Source organism: Tachypleus tridentatus, chromosome 1 (genome assembly GCF_004210375.1).
Source record: "Tachypleus tridentatus isolate NWPU-2018 chromosome 1, ASM421037v1, whole genome shotgun sequence".
In the NCBI taxonomy this organism is placed as follows: domain Eukaryota; kingdom Metazoa; phylum Arthropoda; class Merostomata; order Xiphosura; family Limulidae; genus Tachypleus; species Tachypleus tridentatus.
In genome coordinates, this window is record NC_134825.1 from 48,535,857 (window position 1) to 48,548,338 (window position 12,482).

Consider the following 12,482-nt stretch of genomic DNA (forward strand, 5'->3'; position numbering starts at 1 on the left):
TTGGTAAAACAGTAGCTCAAGGGTTGGCGGTGGGTGGTGATGACTAGCTGCCTTCCTTCTGGTCTTACACTGCTAAATTAGGGACGGCTAGGGCAGATAGCCCTTGAGTAGCTTTGCGCGAAATTCAAAACAAACAAACAGTCTATTATCATTCGATTATTATCTAAGTATTACTGATCGTACAGGATCGAGTGTTACAGAGACTCCATCATTTACGCTATAACTTACTTTTCGAGTGATTCTTTAAGGAGTGATATTTGGTTTAAGACTCTAATTAAATCTCCGTGTTCTTTGTATTGATCTGATCTGATATAACTGATTATGGTAGTGAAGTAAGAACCAAAAAAGTAAGATAACCAACCTGTACCATCAGGTACGTTATGCAAGATATATGGATACTGTAATTCGACCAACTTCCTTCGAACCTTCAAGGCAATATATCTCAGAACTGAGGGATACTGATGTCAAGTATTGCTGGAAAAGTAATTCATAGAACTGTTACTTGGTAACGTCACTTACAACTGACTCATACCGATAACGAGAAATAGAGCTATGAGGGCAGACATTTGAAATCTGTTTGAGGGATCCACTTATTAAACTTATCAGGATATACTTTCTACTTTATGAAATATTGTTTGTTTTTACCTCTTCCTTGTTCATGAAATATTTCTTCTACAACGCAGATGTCAAGACTTTTATAACTGTTGGTAGCTCAGATTACTAAAATGTTTCATTTATCTCCGAGATAGGCTTACAGTTTAAACACTGGTGTATTTCTCTTTGTTCTCTCACAAATCGCAAATATTTCGTCTATTTATCCAGGCATACAACCTGTCTTAATATAACGCTTCGCTTTCCTTAATACCTACTTTATCGCCTATTTTGAACTGAAATGTTACTTTAACCTCCCCTCTTCCCGTAACACTGAGGATTTATAAAGTTAATAATAGGATTTTGATACCCACAATGCACAGAGTACAGAAGATAGCCCACTGAGTAGATTTGTGCTTAAAAACAATTGCACAAATTACTGCACCAAGTTCTTTTGTGATTTATATTCTGCTTTAAAATTAAATTGAACATTAAGCAAACTAACTTAAAGTGGGAGGAAGAAGTAAATCTTGACATATAAACTTAACCACTCTACTCCTTCCCTAAAGTAATATCACTCCAAGAAAGTGTTCAGATAATTCGTTACTGTCCTAAAGGATTTTATATTCATAGACTCGCGAAGCTGTAATAGGATTAATTAAGACACCATTAAATTAATACAATAATTACTTCTATTATTTCAAACAAAGAAAGAAAAAGTCTCTGTTCACCTTATCTTACATTACAAAGCCTCCCAGTAAAAACAAAACAGTTAAAACCTTTTAACCAATAAACATTCCTGAGGGTTTAGACGTTTCTAAGTAATTTCAATTAGCTATGCTCAGTTACTTATCAGCAGTCTTTCCAAATAAACCCGAAACAGCTAATAAAAGTAAATCTATAGAATTCTCAGTCAGATAAAAGCGTAGGGCTTGCTAACAGAACTGCTGTTCTGGGAAGTACTGCACGAGAAGTGTTCAGATTCTGTTCGCTAGTCATACGTGACTCATTAGTTTGTTTGTTTTTAATTCGCGCAAAGCAACAAGAGAATTATCTGCGCTAGTCCTTCATTATTTGGTAGAGATAAACTAGAAAGTAGGCAGATGGTCATCAACGTCCACCGCTAACTTTTGGACTACTCTTTTACCAACGAATAGTGGGATTGGCTATAACTTATTAATGCCCCCATAGCTGAAAGGGCGAGCATGTTTGGTGGAATAGGGATTCAATGTACAGAGCTCAAATTTTTCATACGTTTTACTGATATAAACTATGATGTTTTTATGTATTAAAGGTGGTATCGTTTATTGGAAAAAATAATAATTTTTAATAGCTCCAGTTTCCTTGAATTCCTAAAGTATAAAAAAATTTATGTATTTTTGTTTGTGGTGCCATTCAACAGATGGTGGAGGAATGTTGTTTACATACATACTCTGTCAATTATAATGAGTTAACATTATAATTTTCAAAATACACTACGCCTACGAAAAGAAAAGTTTCAATTATGTCAGAGTTCTGCATAACTTTGATAAAAGTGAACAGAAAAACAATATTTTTTTTCAAATTTCAACTGTCTTACATCTCCTTACAGTTACGTATCCACTCAAGACGTTAATGTTCGAAATCGTAATCTTCTACAAAATGAAAATTTTAGGCTTTTGACTAGAAAGGAGTCCAAGTTACTCGAATACCTGAAAATTAATTGGAAACGTACTAGGTTTGATCGTTACGTTTATTTTTAAGCACAAAACTACACATGCTGTCAATACTCTGATCACTGCGAAACCCGATTTTTGTAGTTTTTAAACCCTCATAATCATGAGCATGATAATGAAGTACAAGTGGTAAACTCGCTACAGTTATCTCGAGAACAAACAGTATGTAAGAACAATGTATTTGGAAGTTTCCATCAATACAATAAGGGACGGCGAGAGCAGATAGCACTCGTGTAACTTTGCAGACAATTCTAGAAAACAAGCAAATAAAATATTTCAACACTTTTATGTGTGTCTTAAATTCTGTAAAGACAAGAATAGCAGTAAAGCTGAAATATAAATATTTTTATGCTCTCATTACACTTCAAGAAACATTCGTCTCTTTATTGAAAGTTTCTCAAATAATATGATATTATTAATAATATTTCAAATAAAAAGCTTTCTGAGATATATTTAATATCATATTTACAATGAGATAACAAAAACTAAGATTAATATTGTTAGTTTGCAACTCATGTAGAATTCAACGCAAACAATTTGAAACAATGAAATAACCACAATTAGACTAGCCTCACACCAACACCCAAGGTAGATCATTGGAACTGAGTGTATTCTTGGAAATCTGTAAAATACAAATATATACATTTAAAAATATTTGAAGCACAACTCATCTCACGTTTACATTTATTGTCATACTTCGAAAGATACCTCTTGTAAATTGATAAATTGTTTAAAAGGCACCGGCGAGAATCGAACTCGCGATCTCCTGTTTACTAGACAGGCGCTTTAACCAACTAAGCCACGGCGCCATGGAAACAATCTAAGATGCCATGTGACACAAATTGTTTAAGTTGTACTTCCATGCATGGACTGTGCCTTGAAATGGGCCTGAGTATGGTGTTATACATTTACTCTGGCCCAAAGCTATTATAAAACAAATCCCTGAACGACAGATGCTATCAACGTTCGGGAGGGAGGAAGAGGTTTAATGTACCTGACCCTCCTGGGTATTTAACATCAATACCCAAATACCCACTCAGCGAGACTCGACTCCCACGTTTAGCTTATCATGTAAAGACTTGAAGTCAAGCTTAACAGTATTTTTTTTTTAATGTAATGTTATGATACAGTTGAATTTTTTTGGTTTTTTATTAAATTTAGCCTACTTTTATTGTAATTCCAAAAATATCAATCATGATTATTTTCCAAGTAATTGTATGAAAGAATATATTACCTACTAACAAAATAAACTATGCTTATCACTTCCATTTCAATCCAAGTCTAGAAAGATAAATATTTTTCATTTTGCTACTAACACTAAGCCTTGTCTGAAATGTAAATATTTCAGTTGCTTTTCCTCTTCAAAGTGTCGTGGCTGTAAACGTTATAATACCTTAGTTTATGACGATCACCTTGTAAGATAAATATCTGTGTGTTATACTCATAATTTGCTATCCAGTATATAGCACATAAATGAATGGAAATATATACAAAACATACACATATATTAAGATATTAATTGATTACATGGTGCAGACATATGAAAACATGTTAAGGAGTGCAGACATTTACGATCCAATAGAGGGCTGTGTGACACAGTGTATTACATATGCATAATACACACGTACAAAATGAAATGCAGACATGATATATACAAGTCTTGAAATTTTCTGCATGCCAGTGTCAATTAGTGCAACACCAACTTGTATACCTGTATGCACGGTACTGTATACATACATAAAATGTAGCACGTGTACAACTCTACTGATATAGAAATGTTCGACGTGTTTCACAGTAAAAGGGATAAAGACACATTCTATAAATTGTAGACTAAAATTTATTTTAAAAAACTTGCACTACTTCAAGGTACTTGTGATAACCACAAACTCATATCTTTGGAAATATCATGAATTACACGGATTCTGTATGTTTGTGTAATATCTTATACCAAAGCCACATCGGGCTATTTGCTGAGCCTACTGAGGGGAATCGAACCCCTGATTTTAGTGTTGTAAATCCGTAGACTTACCGCTGTACTAGCGGAAGGTACACGAATTCTGAAACACGATTATGGTCTCCTAACCTGCTTTCTATTATGAGTAAAATATGTATCAATGTATTTAAAGGAGTTTTAAATAGAGTAAGATTGATATTAGGATATTACACAGGCATTATTAGTTTGGTTTTTATTTCTATTGTTAGCAAAATTAGATATTGTGGTGTTATAATAATAGAACTTAGTCTCTAGTTTAAACATAATAACACATCTAAGAAATGAAATATTTCTATTTTATTTCAAAAGTGCATTGTTTATATGAGTTATCTTTATGAAAGACTTTAGAAACAAATGTTAAAATCTAAAAAAATTGCACATTAAAAATTATAATCATAATATATTTTCCTATTTTATTTCAACTATTTTAGATTAATTCAAAATTTCTGGGTAGAAACACTTTCCCTTAAAAAAAACATAACCATAGTGGCTTAAGTTAGAGCAACTATTAATTGCAAGTTGTTGGCCTGGCATGGCCGAGCGCGTAAGGCGTGCGACTCGTAATCCGAGGGTCGCGGGTTCGTGCCCGCGTCGCGCATTAACATGCTCGCCCTCCCAGCTGTGGGGGCGTTATAATGTGACGGTCAATCCCACTAGTCGTTGGTAAAAGAGTAGCCCAAGAGTTGGCGGTGGGTGGTGATGACTAGCTGCCTTCCCTCTAGTCTTACACTGCTAAATTAGGGACAGATAGCCCTCGAGTAGCTTTGTGCGAAAATCCAAAACAAACCAAGTTGTTAGCAATATCATCCTCCTATAGAGTACTTGCGCAGCTTTTAATATTACTAGTCTTGGATAATGCCAGAGAAATAATATTAAAAATACAAAAAAATATATATTTTCATCTAGTACTTTGTAATTTATTAATAATTAGTATTTACTTCCGTTCAGAGCGAATTATGTATGTAGAGTTAAACTAAAAATCTGCCTGTCTATGAGTATAAGTAATTAAATATACCTTTCTTACGTTTGAACTCTGTAACTGATAATACTATAACGGATCCTCAAGGGTATATTACCTTTAGATTCTAGTTCTACCACTGATGAGTCTGTTATTGCTTAGGATATTGAGGATGGTTTTATTAATGTTTCTCTTCATAACATTTATTTAACATCAGACCTAGTTTCGGGACTAGTTATGGTTGGAGTAAGACCTACTCTGCCAATTAAAGGTGCATAATTATTGTAGGGAAACGATTTGACTGGGGGAAAAGTTGTTGCCGAACCTAAAATGATTAGTGAGCTGACCATTCTTTCATCTAAGGATAATGTTGTTGTTGAGGAGAATCCAGACGTGTTTCCCTTGTGTAATGTGACTGGAGTTCAGGCTGAGGACTTAAACCAGTAAGTAATGATAGAAACTAGTTCAGAAAACGATACTATAGAGTTGTCACATTTGTTTTTGGATCGGACCGGTATCTTGTGAATATTTATCTTACTAACAATTCATTGTTAAGTAACAATGATGAATGTGAGGGATCTGATTCAAACGGTAAAGGGAAGTTCCGTTTTCTAGAAATAAACTGATCACCGAGCAAAAAAGGAATGCACAGATTTCTTCATTATTTAAATATGCACTCCCAAAGAATGAACTGGAAAAACCCAAATGATTATCTGTTTCAAAAATGATGTGCTATGAAAAATGGAGACCACCAGATATGTCAACTTCGAAGAACTGGGCTGTAGTTTATTAAAGTGTTATCCCAAAAGCGTATCTTTCTGAAATATTGAAGATAACCTAGGAAGATCAAAACATTGCTCGTTGCTTATCAATAAAAGTGTTAATACCCATACCAGCCGTTCTGAGATACATTTTTATTTGTAGCGGGTTTCTTGTTATCAAGAATTATCTCAGCTTTCCAAGAACCCTTCAGTCGTGCGATTATTGATTGTGTTTAATCACTTTCACGTGCTATGTAATTTTATGATCATTAGGTTATTTGTTTTGATAGTGTTATGTATCGTTATTATTTTTGAAATTGTATAATTCTTTGACAGTGTATTGTATTTAATATACTGGTATCAACGTTTATATATATATATATATATTTTTTAATTCTCTAAGGAGGAAGGTGTAACGGATCTACTGTTATACATTTATTTTAATATCTGCGTTTGCTTCAATTTGTTGTATGTGACGTATATTGTTGGATATATATTCCGTAAATCCCGCCTGCCAAGAAAAAACAGCTGACTAACGAGGTGTAAAAATACCAAATCAGAATTGATATGCTCGACGTGGACCAGGACTATCGATGAAATATTTAATTCTAGACCACATAGAAGATTCAGTATAGATTGTAAGTTTGTAAAACTCTTGTATTAAACCGATATTTGTAATAACTATTTTTAATAACTGTTATTATAAATAGTATTTTTGTATATTAAAATATATTTGTTTCAAGAAAGAAAATTGTGTGTATCAATTATATTGGCAAATATCACAAATTTAATACATATCGACACTTAATTAAATTCTAAACTCAAACTTACAGTTATTTGAAATCGTAATACGTAACGTACGTATCGTAATTAATCGGGGACTCGTTCGAAATAAATTATAACACGTAACAACTCATAAAGTTTAGGATGCATTATTTCATCACATTAGTATCCTCCATGTTAACGATGTTATTCGCTGTAAGCGTAAGAACATCTAACAAAATTTATCCAGAATATGTTTTTAGATTATTCCAAAATGCTTATATTAAACTAACAATGTAAAACAGCCTTTGTTATAAAAGTTTGATAATAAACAATAAATTAAAATAAAAAGTAATGAGATTCTATATAATTATTAAGCTAATGCTGTTAACAAAAATAACAATAAATTAAAAATCTAGTTTTCTTGTACCTCGCTTTACGCAAAGGATCTATTCTGAGAAAAGTAAAAGGGGGTTAGGTTCCAGATTCTTTCTCTCAGATCCAATATTCCCACTAATCCACGTACAAAACTCAAGCACATTGTAAGAAACAAAATAATTACATAACATAAAAAGGCATATTAGTACTTATTAATACAAGGTCAGAATCCACCTCACAGGCACATCATGTGGTGTGGAAATATAAACTGCTCTACTAGATTATCAGGATCAGTGAGTATCAATGAGCACGTAAGGATAGTGAAATGTCTAGGAAGTCATGGATAAGGTTGGTGTGTTAACATTAGTAGTAATGGAGGTGCTGAGAAAGTAGTGTTGGGTTGGAGACATTTACAAGTTGGGCAAATTAGACTGCTTTGACTTTTCTCTTTTCATCAAAGATCTATTGTGAATAGCCAAAATAGATGTTAACCTCTTCCAAACTGTAAACTCCACTCCAAGTTTGGATCCATGTCCGTTGCTTCCTGTTTCAGCTGGTCATCATGCATGAAGAAGTAAGTTAGCTTCTTCCTGGTCAGCTGGCTCGGGTCCACAATAGCATCTTGCTTCTCTTGCTCCTCTTCTTCCTTCTGTCTCAGATCCATCAAGTCCTCCGAAGACAATTACCCTTCGTGATACTCTAGAACCATGATGGCATTCTCTTCTTGTAAATATTCTAATCTGTTTCTTCCAACATTTAGATCAAGTCTGACGATCACGGCCACTTCTAGAGAAAGGTTCACGAATACTTTGCAGTCGTGGACGCACTTTTCCATTTAACCTTCCAAACAGCATTCATGGTGGTGTTCTTCACTTCATCCTAGCTACTCTTGATGCTGTCAGTGGTATACAGTATGTTGTATTTACTATAAATCACGAATTGATGACTAGTCAAGACCATCAGTAACATTCAGCTACTTTCTTCTTATTAAAAGTGTTTTTTTCCTTTTCCTGTGGTCTTTCTCTATACATTGTTATTTTTTATTTCCTTAGATGTAATTGAACTAATAATTTTTATTATTATTTAACCCCTTTTTACTTCACTAGAATATTATTTCTTTTCAGTGCAACCTATGTATCTGTGAAGGATACTCTCTGCTTTCTGTTTTTGCGAGTGAAAACAAAGATGCGCAAGTGTGAATCCACCTAAAAAATGAAAATAGTGAAAATGAGGAACAGGTGGATAACTTACTTAAGGAACCCTGAAACATTAGCTGTCGGCTTAAACTATTGTCATAGAATTAAATTTGTTTGGAAAACGTAATCCTAGTATAACACGACTGTTTTTCTCAAATACTTTCTAACACGACTGTTTTTTCTCAAATACTTTCTAACACGTCCTTTTTTACCAAAACAATTCAATATACCAACCATACTGTCCTATTAGAAGCGAGTCGTATCTCAGACAATATATAACACGTTACTGTTTAAACCACATATAATTTATAAAAGTAATTTTCTCATAGTACAGCAAAAAAACTAATGTTTACGAAGATTCAAGACATAACAATGTTAAATGTTATACAAATATAACATACTGAACATTATGTGTTAGTACTTTGATCTTTAGTTAGTCTTCCAGGATTTTCACGAACCTCAATTTTTTTTAAACATCTGCGTCGAAAGATGAAAGCACGTGCTTGTTTGTTATTCGAAGCAGCTTTAGTATTCGGTTAGTTTGTGGTAAATTGTCACACGAAGTTTAAGTGATAAATAAGAAAGAAGTGGTAATATTCGAAGCTCATTTATTAACTAATGAAGGAAAATATTTTTAGCGATATTTTTTATTTCCCAAATAATGGTTTATTATTATTTAAATACTTTTAAATTAACATTTATGATGAGGTTCACCTGGACAGCGGAGGAGTAGCTACGGAAATATTTACAGAAAACTAAAGAAGGGTTAGCAATCCTTTGTAACAAACCCATAAAGAGTGTGTGTGTGTGTGTGTTTTCGTATAGCAAAGCCACAAAGGGCTATCTGCTCAGCCCACCGAGGGGAATCGAACCCCTGATTTTAGCGTTGTAAATCCAGAGACATACCGCTGCCATAAAGAGAGCTACAGACAGCAATAAGTGATATTAAATTTTCTGTAAAAGCCGAAAATGAAACGCGATAGCCTTCTAAAAGTAGGAAGTTCAATATAAAATAATAATATTTATAAAGAAGACCTACAAAAGTCATTAATATGAAAGAGAAAATAGCCATCAGAAACTAAAATAAGTGTGACGTCATACAATATAGAGAATTGATGTATAGCTAGCACGAACCACGTACACTAAAATGTAAACAATTATCATATTGGACGTTACTTGGTATTTCAACAATGAAAGGTTTATAATTTCTACTGCACAACCAAAACTATTCTTGATTTACTTTTCCCAAATATGAAATTCAGTCTGGCAATTTTTGATAAAGTTTAAAGTGTGATAATCGTTTTGATGGCAAAAATATATAACTTCAGTAAAACTATTCGCAAATAATGTGATATAGTGGGTTTTTATTTATTTTAAAAAAATAATTCATCTTGAAACACCCTTTGCAGACATATCTTTGAAATAATTTTAATTATTAAAATTCTCTAAAGATATATCTACTTAATCCGTTATACATCAAAGTAATATATATATATTTCTTAGCATTTCTCTTGTATGTACATGTATATGTTATATCTATTTGTTTTAAACAGAAGACAGCATTCAAACTAATAGTAAAAGGAAAATTCATTAATTTAAGAAAAATTAATAATAAACCCTATTATTCCAGAATTCATAATAAGGAGGGGATATTTGTTGGGCCACGTCAACGTCCGCTTTGTAATTGTGGAGTGTGTCACACTTTTTATCCTATATGTCATTACAAAGTGTCAACCTGTCAAGTCGACAGGTTCTCTTCAAAATTCTCAGTACTAATACACAACTGAGAAAGTGTTATGTGAATATTTTAATGTATGAAATAAACAAATAAAATTGTGGTTTACATCAAATTAATAGTAGAGTAAGAAAGTGTTCTGTGAATATTTTAATGTGTGAACTAAACAAATAAGACTGTGGTTTACATCAAATTAATAGTAGAGTAATAACAATAATGGTAACATAGCAAAATGTTAATTCTTATCATAGTATATAATGCTTTATACCGACGGAACGAGATATACTAACTGGTAGTTTGTGTGACATACAATACGACAGATAATATATCTTTACAAACCTTTCTTTACTGGTCCTGAGTTCACAATAAGAAGAATCATAACAGCATCTTAATTGCACAATTTGTGAGCCACAAGTCACTGACCAAGAGATCTCTCACATTAGTACCAGAGTTTATCAGGTTGGCTGGAATTAACATAAAAAGTTTCGGTCTAAACCTACGTTTATCCGTCACTTCCAATATATCAAATGCTGTGTTGTGCCTACCATTGGTATTTAACCCCGATTTTTAGCGATATAAGACCACAATGCTGATATAAATTGCATACAGTAACTTAAATGGCATTGTAAATATATATATGATATTTTACATGATTGATATAAGTAGCATTTTAATGTTATAAACGATACTATACATAAATATACGATATTATAAATGAATGACTCTCACTGCTGTAAGTGGTATTGGAAATACATACACATTATTATAAATATTTGATATAAGTAGCGATACTGTCAAGAACTATGCATATTGCATTCTCAGCTGACCCGAAGAGCTCTAGTACTGTGGAAAGGTCTCTCTGCAGTACTTCTTATCGGAAATCCGTAGTTTAAAGCTGTTGAAGAATTGTTTGTAAAGATACACATACCAATATTATAGTGGTGTAATAACACACAGATATCAATCATTGACGATTCTGTGAAATATAATGTTTACGTGTTTATGTTGTAATGAAGATAAAACATGCCGTAACATAGTTGTTATATTGTATAACAATTCCAGTTGCTGAAGTAATGATAATTATAACAATATGAAATTAAAGCACTTCTTTCTTAATTCGTATAAGATAGATTAATACGTAACTGTAAAATTAATAATACATAATATCATATATAGATACGTCATTACTTAATTGTTGTATCATATATCAATAATAGTTACACTAATAATGAAAGTCGCAACAATAATGATACCAAGACAAGCTATTTTGAATTGTTTTATTATGAATTATACGAATTGTATTTGTGAAGAGAAATTGAAATTATACCAGACTTAGATATATGATTAATTAATTAATGTCTGATGCATCATTACAAGTGTACTTGATTTATGAAATATCAATGAAAATAAATACAAGTAGTAAGTTACAAAATCGCTATTTTTTTACGAAAAGCTTAAAACCAATAGAAGAACGTCAATTGTACATGTGATGAGATGTATCCATACCAGTCGTATCTGTGATGTGATGTGTTGTATCACAACCAGTTGTAATTCTGATGTGATGTATCAATATCGATTTTTCTTGTAATTTAAGGTATCAATACCAGATGTATTTGTGATGAGAAATGTATCAACGTGAAACTAGATGATTTGATTATTCTTTAATATATTAAGCTTTTAATGCAGATCGTAACATTGCAATTATATATTTTGTGGATAGATAACCATTTGTCTATGTATATAATTAGTATTATCCATATGAAAATAACATGTATCTATGCCAACTACACTTATAATGAAATATTAGGATATAGCCAGTATTTACCTAGCAACGTCGTGGCCTATCAACATCAATCTTACTTCTAGTAATCACCACACACACTTTATTTAATAACAAAGAGACAAAACAGACACTTGCAGTAGGGATTCTAATAATGAGAGTGTGCTTTATCAACACCAATTTTTATTGTAGTAAGATTTCTAATAATGAGATTGAACATGACACTACCTAATTGTATTGTAATTTATCAATGTCAATTGTTCTTGAGTCGATATTTATAGCAATATAAAATGAATGCTCGCAAGTAATTAATTATTATACAATACTGTGCAAAAGTGACAGGACAAAGTCAAAAATTAGATTTAAGGATACTTTCAGACTAGTAGAAGATAAATCACAAGTGAAACATCAAAATTTTATTAATTAGTACAACAGAAACTTTGTTTGTTTTAGGCAAACAGTTAATATTTTCTGTCTTCCATTTGGCTTTAATGACTGCAGACTGCATTTTAGACATTGTTACAACATATTTAATCAAAGTGTCATTTGATATTTTACTCCAAATGGCTCTAATGTACTCCTATAAAGTTTCTTTGGAAGTAACTTTTGATTT

General features: G+C 32.3%; 1 non-coding gene across 1 annotated transcript; it reads right to left on the reverse strand.

Moving 5' to 3' along the window:
* Positions 1–3,041: 3,041 nt before the first annotated feature.
* On the reverse strand, positions 3,042–3,115 carry TRNAT-AGU (transfer RNA threonine (anticodon AGU)). Its single transcript has one exon. It is a non-coding gene; the product is annotated as a tRNA-Thr (tRNA).
* Positions 3,116–12,482: the final 9,367 nt, after the last annotated feature.